Raw genomic sequence first — 14070 nt, 5'->3', positions numbered from 1 at the left:
GCCCCCATCCCCCCCAAAGTGGCCCAGGATGGAAGGAATCCCTTGCCCAAAGTGTCTAAGACAGCCTGACAGGATCTTTAGGAACAGCAACCAAACGCTGCCCTGCTCTGCAGGCTCAGGGCAGCAGAAGGAGCCCCCAGGGCTGCCGAGGCAGCTGCAGCAGGAAGGGCACGGGGCCTCGCACAGAATCTGTACAGGGGCCTGGCAGCACTGAAATCAGCAGGTGTGGCAGAGTCCCCACCGAGGCAGACCTGCCATCCCAGCCGAGCCCTGGTGTCCTTCTCCTGCCCCAGAGACCTGTGCTCCTGGGGGGCTTCTGTGCCAGAGGGCCAAAGCCAAAGCCCCGTGAATTGGGGGCTGGGCTCCTTCCTTTGGGGTCTTGGCAGGAGCTCGTGGAGCTATTGCTGCTATCTGTCAGATGATGTTGCTCCTTCCTGGAATGATGTTTTTCATGGAAGGGGCTTGCAGTAGCACAAAAACACCATCAGCTGCTGAGTTTCCCAGGATGGCTAGATTGTACAGAGGCACTGTCCTGTATCAGTGGGATCTTCTCTGTCTTTTTCTGGGACAAACATTAGCCCAGTCTCTGATGTTCAAGGCTCCAGTTGCTGTGTGTCTGTCTGTGGTACAGCTGATGCAAGGCAAACATTTCATCCACAGACAGAGTCCTGCTTGAACAGTCACAGAGCTACATCTATTTTTACATTAGTAATTTTTACATTAGTAATTTTAATTTTTTTTTAAGTTTTCCAGAGCCTGCTGACTGTTTTCAAGGTTTTCTCTGTGTCCCCAGTGCACATTCTCCAGAAATTGTGCTTTCACATCCTTTTGCATTTATTAAAGTTACCTGCAATGACCAGTCAATCAAAGCCCTGGGAAAACTTCAAGGTGAAACCGGGCAAAATATTTATCTCCCACATCTGAAGCCATGAATTGCCAAGTACTGTCCTCAGTACACCTGTAGGTGTGCTGATGCCATTTCAAAGCGGTTGCCAATGAAAACAAATTTTAATAGTTTTGTAGTTTCCACATTGGAATTAAAATCCTTGACTAGAAAAATCACATGTCAAAATTTTTAGGACTTTTACAAACCAGAGCTGTCATTCTCACCTTGCATTTTATAGTCTCTGAACAGTCACAGAAGGTTTTAGTTCTAGACAGTACAGAAAAAGTCCTTGGTGTTCAGCTATACTTTTATATCAGCATATACTCCTGATGATTATTTTAGGCAGGAGCAGCAAACTCAAGAATGAGCCAAACAGGCTGTTCCTGTGTTCTCATGTCCTGAGTCTCTCTCTCTCTGTGTCACGATGGTGCCAAGGCCGCTGTCTTGGGACACCTGAGTGTGGAAGGCGAGCCCGCCCTCAAGCACGGCCATCCAAGTCAGTCACGGGCACAGGCTGCAGCTGAAGCTGCCAAGCGTTGCTGTGAGGCTGGCAAGTCAAGAGAAAGCCATTGTGGCCAATTCTGCTGAAGCCTTTTGCCAAACCAAAGGCAGCTGTGCCCACAGCCTCCCCCTGTTTGGCACCCGGCTGCTGCGGACGCCTCAGTGCACAGGTGCCAACGTTCGGGCTGCTGCTGTTCCTGTGCACACTCTGCTGCTGTTCCTGTGCCCACTCTGCTGCTGTTCCTGTGCACACTCTGCTGCTGTTCCTGTGCACACTCTGCTGCTGCTCCTGTGCACACTCTGCTGCTGTTCCTGTGCCCACTCTGCTGCTGTTCCTGTGCCCACTCTGCTGCTGTTCCTGTGCACACTCTGCTGCTGTTCCTGTGCACACTCTGCTGCTGTTCCTGTTCCCACTCTGCTGCTGTTCCTGTGCCCACTCTGCTGCTGTTCCTGTGCACACTCTGCTGCTGTTCCTGTGCCCACTCTGCTGCTGTTCCTGTGCCCACTCTGCTGCTGTTCCTGTGCACACTCTGCTGCTGTTCCTGTGCACACTCTGCTGCTGTTCCTGTGCCCACTCTGCTGCTGTTCCTGTGCACACTCTGCTGCTGTTCCTGTGCACACTCTGCTGCTGTTCCTGTGCACACTCTGCTGCTGTTCCTGTGCACACTCTGCTGTTGTTCCTGTGGGCTCCAGAGCCGCTTGGGCAGCAGTGACTGGGCAGCCCTGCTGGAGGAGACATCGCCACCCTCCCCATGGTGGCAGCAGCTCTGTGGGCCCCGAGCTCTGTGTCAGGGGGGCCTCGGTCACAGCAGCGTGGCCTGGGCAGCCGTGAGGGCCCGGCCTGGCTGCCAGCCCTGCCTCTGCCCACTGCCCCTCATCGCAGGCACCCAGTGGCCATGGCCTGGCAGCACCACCCTGCCCTCCATGTCCCCAGCCAGCCCAGCCTGAGCACACCTCAGGCTGTCCCCACCCTCCTGGAGGGGTGGTGTCCCAGCCTCGAGGGCTTCTGCTGCAGGCCTGGGAGACTTTTTGGGGAAGTGCCAGATCAGCCGGGTGTCAGGAACCAGGCAGCTGCCCAGGGGCTGCTTATGGCCTCTGACACCCAGTTCCTCAGGTCTTCCCACCACCCCGGCCCCTCAGGGGCCTCCTATCCACTCGGAGCCTCCTGCCATCCACTCCCTCACACATCCCCCTTGTGCCTTCCCACTGCCTTGTCCCGTCAGGGCCTCCACAGCCCCTCATCCCTTCATGGCCTCCCAGCACCCTGTTCCCTCAGGGTCTCCCCCAGCGTGGCCCGGCAGCAGCACCGCAGCCCCACAGGAGCTCCAGAGGAGCTGGATCAAGAGGCACCTGGGAGCCCTCAGCAGCCCAGCCAGCACCACACGGGCACGAGGACACAGATGGCACTTCCTGGCTGGGACAGGGGTTGTGGCTTCAGCAAAACCACCAAAGGCCAAGGGGCTTCTGGCCATTTTCCCTTCACCACTGCACACCCCGGCAGGTTGCTGAGCACAAGGACCCTTTTCCCTCTCTTCCCCGATATCCTGTGGACCTTGGGCAGCAAAAGAAAGCTCCTGGGAATCTGTGTATTTATAACATATCCTATATTTACATACTAAACAAAAACAAAAATAAGGAAAGAACAATTTTGAAGAAAAATAAAATCCTGGCTGGCTCAGGTGGCCCCAGCAGACAGAGCCTCCCAGATCAGCTCTCAGCAGAGCTCCAGCAGCGCATCCAGTCAAGGCCTGAGAGATGAGACCGTGTCCTCTGTGCCATGTCGAGCTGATCTTGCAGGTTTCCAAAGATGGAATATTGAGTTCTCTCTACTGCCTAGAGGATACAAAGTTTTTGAATTGCCAGGCTTCTGATGGCGGGGCTGATGTTATGTGCCATGTCTTCAAGGGCTGGAAGAGAGGAACAGAGCTGTTAGTGTTCTGGAACACACATAGTCATGGAATGATTATATGAAGGTGCTTTATTGAAGAGCTCTGGGTGTCAGGGGTACACACACACAAATCTGACCCATCTTGGTTTTGAGCTGAACATGTTTTATACTCTATCATATAATATCTATTACATATTAAACTTCCATTGTTCTATTGCATGCATTGTTTTTACCCAGGCATGGATTTTTCGTGATTCTCCCCAGCCCCCTAACATTGTTCCTCATGTTCTTTAAACAATAATTATATCTAATCACATCTAACAATTGTATCATTTATCATCTACTGATTACACAGGTGCAGTTTCACCTGATCTTTAGCAAGTACAAGGCCTAACATTTCCCAGGGCCTACTTTTCCCTGGGCTTTCCAAACCTAACTTTCTTTCTATGTCCCCAAATTTTCTATGATTTCAAAACCTTTTACTATCATTCCCCCCTTTGAAAGCATTTTCACTTCACCATAAGTGCAAATGTTTTCACTTGATACAGTACTTTGTTTCTGAGTTTATACTTGATGTTCTTCGAATCCTTGATTGATGTAAGCATTGTCCTGGATGTTGTCACAAATTGGAGAACCAGAAGATGGTGGGGGTAGATCTTGTGTCAGTGCCTTTATTATTTTCTGGTTCCAAGACGTTTTCTTCTGTATTTCTCCCTTGAAGATGCTGTCAGCTAACCAAATTGCTAAGAATACAATTAGTAAGATGATCACATTCTCAATGATAGATTTAATCCATGAACTCACATTCCACCCTAACCCTTTGAAGATTTTGCCTGACCAACTTGTAGACAAATCCTTTTGCTCTTCCTGTGCTCCATGCTCTATTTGTTGCGACTGATTGATGTCATATTCTACATCTGCAGTCACATTTGGGGTGTGGATGCAGCAATGATCAATCCATCCCTTTAAAAAAACTCACACACTCCATGCTCTTTCAGGAGTAGTAAATTGTAATTGTACCTTTAGTTCTTTAAATCTTTCTCAGGTCACTCTTGCTAATTTATCTACCTGACCTGTAAGTTTGTACAACATTTCTTTATTCTGATAGTTTGCTGTAGGACCAAGCAAAGACTCCAGGGCCCACCTAAATTTCACTTCACTAGAGGGTTCTTGCCAAGTGTTATCTTGATTCTATTCCTATCCTAATCTTCCCTAGCTATGCCTGTGTCTAGCCACTGAGTTAATTTTGCCATTGTTAGCATCCGTACCGAGATTAATTTTTGTTTTAGCAATTTCACCAATGCCTCTGCACCCCAATGACATTTGTTTTGTTTAATTTGTAGAACTTCTCTCATTATCAGTGGGGTTAACACTATTTGTCTTTGTGCAGTTACATACCACTCTTCTGAATTCTTTTGTGCATTTAGCAAATGTCCCAATTTCTCATCTCCTATTGAATATTTCGGCTTTGGAGGCAAATTGAATTGACATCCATTAACTTTTAAAGGTGTCAATGCCATTGTTGTTTGCACTTCTCGAGCAGCTTGTCGGGCTGTCCAGTCTGCTTTTCGATTTTCCTCACAAAATTTTGGAGTTTCTTGATTGGTGTGCTTTAGAGTGTATAATTGCTAATTCTTCAGGTTTTTGTATTGCTTTTATCAATTGCAAAATTGCATCTTGATGTTTAATGTATATACCTTGAGAAGACAGTAGTCTTCCTTCTTTCCCCAGTGCCCCGTGTACATGCACTACTCCAAAAGCATACTTTGAGTCAGTCCATATGTTTACCCTTTTCCCTTCACTTAATTCTAGTGTTCTGGTTAAGGCAACCAGTTCTGCCCTCTGGGCAGATGTATTTGGTGATAATGCTTTTGCCTCCACTATTGTACTGACTGTTGTTACCGCATATCCAGCGTATCTGGTCCCGTTCTCCACGAAGCTGCTTCCATCTGTGAATAGCTCTCACTCTGGTTGCTCCAGTGGGATGTCTCTCAGGTCTTCTCTTGCTGAATAGGTGTACTCTATTACCTCTACACAGTCGTGCTCTAATGAGCCTTCTTCAGTTGTGGTACCTAGGAACAAAGCTGGATTCAAGAGGTTAGCTGTCTTTAATGTGACATCATCCTGTTCGGTTAGGATTACCTGGAATTTCATCATCCTGCTTGGAGATAGCCAATGGCCCCCTTTTGTTCTAAAACAGTGGTCACCATGTGTGGCACATAGACATCTGTGTGTCTCCCCATCGTGAGTTTCCTGGCTTCTTGGATCAGCATCACAGTGGCTGGAACTGCCCGCAGGCATGAAGGCCATCCGGCACTCACGTTGTCAAGTTGTTTGGAAAAGCAGCCTACCAGCCTTTTCCAGCTTCCCAAATGTTGGGTCAGCACTCCCAGTGCTGGGTGTGATCTTTCATGCACAAACAGCTGAAAATCTTTGGATAGATCAGGCAATCCTAACACTGGAGCTGTTGTCAATGCCTCCTTCAGTCTGAGGAAGGCCTCCTTCTGTGGTCTGCCCCAGGTAAGCGGTTGTGTCTTCTGGGCTTCATACAGGGGCTCTGCAATTAGTCCATAGTCCATGATCCACAGGTGGTACCACTCTGTCATCTCAAGGAAAACTTGTAGCTCATGTAGGTTCTGGGGTTCTGGAATAGCACAAATGGCTTGAATACGATTAGTACCCAGCTTACACTGTCCTTGTGAGATTTCACACCCCAGGTAAATCACAGTTTGCCAGGCAATTTGTGCCTTTTCTTTAGATACCTTATATCCTCCCATTCCCAGCTGACTTAAAATTTCAATTGTTACCTTTCTGCAGGTTGTTTTCTCTTCTGTAGCTGTCAGTATATCATCAACATACTGTAACAGCAGGTATTGCTCCCTCAGAACTTGCCCATTCTCAGTTCAAATCTCCAGCTCCTTCACCAGCTGGCTTCCAAATAGGGTTGGACTGTTCTTGTATCCTTGTGAGAGTCGTGTTCAGGTGAGCTGGGTTTTCCTTCCATTTTCTGGATTTTCCTACTCAAAAGCAGTTTCCTACTTTCTTTGTCAAGGGGTATGCAGAAAAAGGCATCTTTTAAATCAATTCCAGTAAACCATTTCTATTTCTCTTTTATGGATGTTAACAATGCGCAAGGATTAGCTACCACTGGCTAAATATCTTTAGTTATTCCATTTATTGCTCTCAAATCCTGTACTAGTCTGTATTGGTCAACACAGAAATTTGGGCTCGAGTGTTAACTACAGAAGTAATAGGTGCACGTTTAGGACCCACTATTGTTATAATCAGTACGTCTCCAGTTTTGTTATTTCTAGTGAGCATTTTAAATACAACCAACCTCTGCCTCTCTGCTCACCCATGAGAGGCAGAGTTACCAGTTTCCCTGATTCTAAAGCTGTTTGGGCTCCACTCCCAGAAGCTGAGAAGGAGACTGCTTTGGCTCCCAGCCCAGAGCCTGTGGAGCTGTGCTGGGTTATACAATGGGGCATTTGATACAATGAACAGTGGGACAGTGCCAATTAGAAACTGCTTTACTCAACTTTTAAGTGATAAGCCATCCATTATGTTTCTGGGGACCCCTTTCTTTATCTCTAGTGACCACCAATACTGGTGGTTAGAGATTTGTTTTCTCTTTTCTGGGTTTTCCTTAAGAGAACCAATGTATCTAACACCCTTTGCTTTCTCTGATTTTTCTTCTGGGATTTTTACAGGTCCATAATTGCTACTGTAATTAATTAGCTCTTTTGCAACTTTTCTCCGTGTCCAAATTTTATGGTTCCTAGCAGGAGAACACAATTGTGAACCTGTGGGCTGAGAGGGGGTGGTGAAGGGAGTAAACCCAGGATCAGTGGAACCAGGTTGAGCAGTCAGGTTCCCAAGAAATCTGTCTAGTGTATCCACAGAGTTTATAGCTGCTATGTTTTTGGAGGAAAATTGCTGTAGGTTTAAGTGATTCTGGAAGGCCTTGAATGAAAGGGGTCATAATTTCAGTTTTCACAGGTAACAACATTGGTGATTCATAGCCAGCAATTAATTTTCTTTTGTGTATCATTTGCAAGCAGGCAGCTTTGTGAATGTTTTCAGGAGTTGGTTTGGGGTACTCACTATAGCTATAGGGTCCCCCCTTTCCAAGGGGTGAAGCCCCTCTGCCCAATAAGCTGTGTGCTGAGTTAGGGACCATGGGTTACGTCTGTCTCCTGCTGTTAAGAAGACTTCATGTCCCCAGTGCCCACTGGATTCCCGTTCTCTCAACCAAATTTGATCACCTCCAGTGAGAGACACTGGGAATACGTATTCTGTCTCTGACTCGTGAGGGAGACGCCCGTACTCCCTTTTTTTCTTTTTTTTTTTCTTTTTTTTTTTTTTCCTTTTTTCTATTTTTAGTGGTTATGTGCGGATCAAGATTTTCACCATTGATATAATTATATTCTGTTTTAATTAGAGGTTTCAAACTAGGACAGCAGTGTTCCCCACAATTTTATCCAAGTTAGCTCTTTTTGAGGGTAAATTTGATTAATGAGAGGGGTTTCCCTCTCTTGTTTCTTTTAGCAAGTCAACATTCTTTGAATTTTATTATGGAGGGCTGCTCGCAATAGATTGATCTTACTTCTTTCTTCATCCAATTGTTTTTGCAAAGTTTTAACTAGGTTTTGGAGGGAGTCTGTTGATGTTTTTTCCTCACTTCTTTACTTACAGTGAGTTTCTATAGCTGCTGTAAGACAAGCTCCCAAAACTGAGCAGAGTACAGTTTTATTTTTGTCCAGTTTAAATTTTGTTTCATGTTGTAAAGAACATACTCTGTCAATCACATTTTCCAAATTAAACCAATTATTAAGCACCAACTTTTCCCTCCTGGAGAAGGTCTGGCATTGTGTTTTGCTAACAGAGCATAACATGCATAAAATGTAGCTTTAACTTTTGCACTGCTGTTTTCAGTCATTTTACAAAGGGAAAAACCACTACAGAGAGGTATAAACTTAAATTATACACACACACAGAGCTTTTTGCTTCCCTGTATGGGTGAAAAGACCAAATCTGCTTGGGAAGCACTCCTTCAGTTTAAAATTCTGGTTGTCTTTCTGCTACACCAAGCAGTCAAAATTCATACACACAAGAACAAAAACAGTCCCGCCCTTTTGCACTAAGGGATCTTTTGTGAAATTCTGCAGACAGAGCCCTCAAGTGAGTGTGGGGTGCTTTTCACCTCGGTGTGTGCAGTTTGTGGGAAATTCGAGTCGCCCCCCTTGCTTTCTAGACACCGCTCACTCTTTTGGGAGTGTCGGGCTGGGTGCGGCTGGAGCGAGACGTCCTTCCCCTAATACAGACTGCACAACAAACCTGCAGCCCCTTCTGTCTGTCAGAAATCCTGTCCGTGACTCCAGTTTAAATGTCAGGATTCAATAATGCGAGTGGGACTCGTGAGAGGTTTGTTTGATCTCAGAGTGCAAAAAGGACACAAAGGGATTTCAGTTTAAATCACAACAGCAATAATGTACCTTTATTTTAGTAAAAACAACAAGGGTTATGTGATAGAGGGGAGAGAGAGAGAGAGAGAGATAAAGAAAACAAAGTAAAGAGAGAGAGAAGAGGGGGTTATAGCTACCAACAGATGAGACGGTGTCGCTGGGGTCTTTTTCTGTGGGAGATCTCACCAAAATTAACTTAGTCTTATGTAATTGTTCCCCAAAGTTACCTTGTTTCCAATGTGCTAATAAGCACCCCAAAGGAGAAGTACCCAGTATGGGAGCATTGCAGCCCAGAACCCTGCTCCATGTCACAACTACAATACACCAAATGCCGAACCTGCGACGCTTTCGCAGTCGTCTGACAGACGGCGCCTGGGCAATACCAACAGGAATTCCTTTAGCCCAACCACGCGCAGCTTTCGCTGTGTCTAACTGGCAGGCACCCAAACCAAAGTAAAGCACCTTACCTTTCTCTCCCGGGGACGTTGTGAGCAGCGGAGACGGTCGCAGCCGGATGGGCTCCCCGAGAATCCCTCGGTGCCGGCTGGAGCGTGATCGGGTCGTGAGCGAGCTCAGCAGCACTCACAGGGTCCCACCTGGGGTGCCAAAATATTAGAGCTCAGGAACACACATAATCACAGAATGATTATATGCAGGTGCTTTATTGAAGAGCTCTGGGTGTCAGGGGTACACATACCCAAATCTGACCCGACTTGGTTTTGAGTTGAACATGTTTTTACACTCCATCCTTATATAACTTACATATTAATTATTAAACTTATATTGTTCTATTGTACGCATTGTTTTTATCCAAGCATGGATTTCTCGTGATCTCCCCCAGCTTCCTAACATTGTTCCTCATGTTCTTTAAACAATAATTATATCTAATCATATCTAACAACTGTATCATTTATCATATACTGATTACACAGGTGCAGTTTGACCTGATCTTTAGTGAGCACAAGGTCTAACATTTCCCAGGGCCTACTTTTCCCAGGGCTTGGCAAACTTAACTTTCTTGCTAAGTCTCCAAATTTTCTAAGATTTTAGAACCTTTTACTGTCACCCCCATCGTGTCCATCTCGCTGGTGCCCTGGAGCTCCCAGCCCGGCCCCGGCCGCCTGCTCTGCTCCCTGATGGATTTCTCCCCTGCCCACATCCAGCTGAGCTGCTCCCAGGGCCAGCAGCAGCTCTCGGGCCACGTGCTGGCCACTGCCGTGCTCCCCAGCGGGGACTGGAGCCAGCAGCTCCTGGTGCTGCTGGAAACCGCCCCCGGCAATGCGGGCTCAGCTCCAGCTGCCAGGTGGAGCACGTCAGCCTGGAGCACCCCCTGAGCCGGCACTGGGCCACGGCCCGGCCCCCACAGCGCCGGGGGCAGCGGGGGAGGCACTGGGGGGGCCCAGAGGGGGCTGTGGGATCCTGAGAGGAACAGGAGGGGCTCTGGTGGGTCCTGGGGAGGCTGGGAAGAGACTGGCAGTGATTTACCAAAATAGCGATATTGATCCAGTATCAACATCGATCTGTTAATGGACAAAAAACCTCTCCAACAGTTTAAAGTTACAAAGTGGATGTTTAATCACAGCACTGGGTGAGTGTGGGAGTCATCCCTTTAATACTCACTGCAAGTTGACAGAAGATTCCAGTGTCTATTTATTTACAAAAGTCTTAAATATCCAAAATACTAATACATATTAATACTAATACATATTCATAATGCTAACACCTCCCATGCTCCACTTCGGATTAAAATTCATGTTAATGATTTTAAAATGTCATTATGCCTGCATGGTTGGCTGCATAATTTGAGGAGGGGGTCGTTTTGGTGAGGAGTCGTCATCAAGAGATGAAGGAAAACCGCTCTTCCTCACTCTCACCTTTCTACCTTTACAATGGTTGACATTACAAATGACATTTGGTACAATTCAAATTTCCTCCCTTGTGACTTTTAAATGGGTTTCCAGATGTAAGGTCTGTGATCTTCCTGAACCCGTTTATCAGTTTCTCTTTTCTCATTATATGCACAGCTGAACAAACATACAATGACAAGCAATTTTTTACCTCAGTCCAAGATTCATTATCTCAAATCCTGCTTCTCACTTAATCATTAACTCTAGTTCCAGCAAAACCTGTCTCTAGCTAAGATCTCTACTTTTTCTCTAATTCATCATTTTTCAAAATTAGTGAGTCCAAAGAAAGTTTCAGAGGGTCCTGGGTGGAGCTTGAGGTGTCTGTGAAAGGTTTTGGGGGTCCTGACCTTTGCAGACCCCCCAGGGATGCTGTCAAACGCTGCCCACAGCAAGATGCTGACAGGGATTGGAGTCTCCGTGTTGGGCTTCGTCTTCCTGGTGCTGGGGCTCAGCTTCTGCCTGTGCAGGAAGGTGAGGGGGGGTCCCGGGAGTCGTGTCCTCCCCCCACAGAGCGTGTGTGCTCCCCTTGGGCCCCCCAAGCCTGGTGTCACCCCCTTTTCTCTGCCCACACAGCTCCTGACGCAAAATGTTCTGAAGGACTGAAAGTCAACAATTCCCATTGTCATTCTGTATCCTGTTGGATTTTCATTCCCCTGCTTTCACCCAGGTGCCCACAGGGAGCCAGGAAGATGTGGAGCCTCCCAGCCAGGTGTCTTCCCAACACGGATCACCAGGACCACGGATCACCAGGGCTCTGCCCAACGGGGGTCACTGGGGATCATCCAACGCCGATCCTCCCATGGGGGATGGAGCTGGAGCAGCGCACGAAGCTCTTCCCGCACTCGGGGCACTCGCAGGGCTTCCCTTACTGGTGCCTCCGTTGGTGTTGGGTCAAGTGAGAACTCTGTGAGAAGCTCTTCCCACACTGGGGACACTCGTAGGGCCTCTCCCCAGTGTGGATGCGCCGGTGTCTGACAAGGGTGGAGTTGTGCTTGAAGCCCTTCCCGCAGTCGGGGCAGCGGAAGGGCCTCTCCTCTGTGTGAATCCGCTCATGTTGGAGGACATGGGAGCTGGTCTGAAACCTCTTCCCACACTGGGGACACTCGTAGGGCCTCTCCCCAGTGTGGATGCGCTGGTGTTTTCTCAGGGCAGCGCTCCATCCAAAGCTCTTCCCACATTCCAAGCAGGTGTAGGGCCATTCCCCTGTGTGGATCACCTGGTGTCTCATCAGGTCAGAGATACCTCTGAAGCTCTTCCCACATTTCCCACACTCATAGGGCCGTTCCCCTGTGTGGATCATCTGGTGATTCCTCAGGTTGGAGCTCTGGCTGAAGCTCTTCCCACATTCCCCACACTCATAGGGCTTTTCCCCAGTGTGGATCCTCTGGTGTAGGATCAGGTGGGAGCTCTTTCTGAAGCCCTTCCCACATTCCAAGCACTTGTGGGGCTTCTCCCCCAGCTCTGAGCTCTGGCTGGATCTCTAGCTGTGTTCCTGGCACAGGGAGGGTCTTTTCTCCTCGCAGCTCTGTGAATTGGGTTTGCAGCCCCTCCTTGTGCGGCATCTCCGTGGCTTTTCCTCCTCCTCCTCCATCTGGACACGGTTTGGGAACGTAAAATCCTGGCTGGGGAGAAAAAAACAACAGGAGAGTGCCTTGGGCTGGGGGTTCCTCCTTGCCAAAGTTCATCTCAGAAAATCACTGGGCATCTTGTATCTGGAAGAATCTCCAGAACACCAAGATTAAGCCCAAACACCCTCCAAACATCAAAACAGATCAAAAACTAATCAAACAAGATTCAGTCAAATTCCCCTCCAAAATAGAAATGTTCAGCCCTCACAAGAAACCAAAGTACCAACATTCAGCCCAATAAAGCTCAGAAACACCAAGATTCAGCCCCGTGAAAATCGTGGATCTCCCTGCCCGGGCACTCGCTGCATGGGGGGGTGAGGGGGGCAATGAGGCCGGGCCGGAGCAGGGGGTGCCTGAGAGAGGCCCCGAGCCCGGGGGAAGCCCCTGCAGAGCCATGGAAGTGGCTCCTGGCCGGACTCGGGGATCCCCCTGGCGATCCCCGCTGGAGCAGCCTGGTCCTGAGGGACTCTGGCCCCTGGCAGGGACCCCAGGCTGCAGCAGGACAAGGATTCCTGTCCCTCAGGGGGAGGCACTGACATGACCTGACTGTGACCCCCATCCCTGTGCCTCTGGGCGGGGAGGGGGACGGAGAGGGGCAGAAAGTTAAGCCCGGGAAGGAGGGAGAGCTGGGGGGAAGATGGATTTCCGGAGGAATTACTTTGCTTCTCATTTTCTTGTTCTGACATGTTTGATAATAAATTCAATTAATTTCCCCAAGTCAGGTGTGCTGTGCCCGTGAACAAGGACTGAACTGTCCCCACCCTCATCCAGACCCCCGAGCCTTTCCTTGTGTGTTCTGCTCCCCGCCCAGGGCAGGAAGCAGAGTCACAGAGTTTTGGCCTCGCTCCGGCATAGCCCTGCTCCATCCCGGACTCACCCCCAGCTCGCAGCGCCCTCAGCTCCCGGGCACCCCGAGCTCCCGGCGCTTCAGCGCAGCGGCGCTTCCTTGGCCTCCTGCCCGGGCCGGGCCCAGCGCCGGGGCCGCTCCTCAGCCCAGGCTGCCGAGAAATGGCGGAGCTCAACCCAAGGCAAACGAGTCCGTGCCGTGTGCAGAGCCCGCCGCTGGCTGCGATTGGCTGCTTCTGCCGTCACTCGTGGCTCTGGCGCGCGCTGATTGGGCAGAGCGGGGACAAGCCCGGCCCCGCTGGCGCCCCCAGGGCGGCCGTGGGGCAGGAGAGCCGCCATTGCCGGAGCGTCTGTGCGGGCCCGGCAGCGGCGGCAGCAGCGGCCGGAGCCCGGTGAGGCGGCGGCGGAGCTCGGAGGCGGCCCCGGCCATCGCAGGTGGGAGCCGCGCTCGGTTCTGCGGGGGCTCGGGGCTCGCTGCGGGCCCGGGAGGGGGCGGCAGGGGGCTGTGGCGGGTGGCTTGTGCCGTGGCCGGCCCGTGTTGGCCCTGGGCTGAGGGCGCTGCGGGAGCGGCTGCCCGCGGTCTCCTTGCCGCTGGGGCCTCGGCAGGAGGCGGTGGCGGAGCAGCGCTGGCTCGTCCCGCTTCGTGTCGGGAGGCCGGAGGTGGCTGCGCTGTGCCCGGGGCTGGGCGGGAAAATTCCCGGCGCCAGAGGTTTGTGTGGCCCAAGGAGCCAGAGGAGTGGTGTGCGAGTGACTTTATTGCTGCCCAAAGGGAGAGGCCATGGGCCATTTGCCGTGCGCTCTCTCCAGTTGTTGGAGGACGCGGCCTCGTTTTTGTCCTGATTTTCCCGGCCGCATGTCCCTGTCCCTTTGCCCAACACTGGCGGAGGTGCTTGGAATGTTCAGCCTTCCCGATCCGCCTGCTGCATGTCCTTTTTGTATAACATCCTGT

General features: G+C 49.9%; 3 pseudogenes; 1 reads left to right on the top strand and 2 right to left on the bottom strand.

Annotated features, from left to right (window-relative positions):
* Nucleotides 1-14070, top strand: part of LOC131588521 (zinc finger protein 850-like) — a 497145-nt pseudogene that overhangs the window by 414379 nt on the left and 68696 nt on the right.
* Nucleotides 1-14070, bottom strand: part of LOC131588505 (zinc finger protein 208-like) — a 911601-nt pseudogene that overhangs the window by 860101 nt on the left and 37430 nt on the right.
* LOC131588408 (zinc finger protein 729-like) overlaps nucleotides 11253-14070 on the bottom strand; it is a 39953-nt pseudogene continuing 37135 nt past the window's right edge.

The sequence above is a fragment of the Poecile atricapillus genome, chromosome 26 (assembly GCF_030490865.1).
Source record: "Poecile atricapillus isolate bPoeAtr1 chromosome 26, bPoeAtr1.hap1, whole genome shotgun sequence".
Classification (NCBI taxonomy): Eukaryota; Metazoa; Chordata; class Aves; order Passeriformes; family Paridae; genus Poecile; species Poecile atricapillus.
Note: the sequence above shows the minus strand (reverse complement) of the source record. Positions and strands in the feature narration are given on the sequence as shown.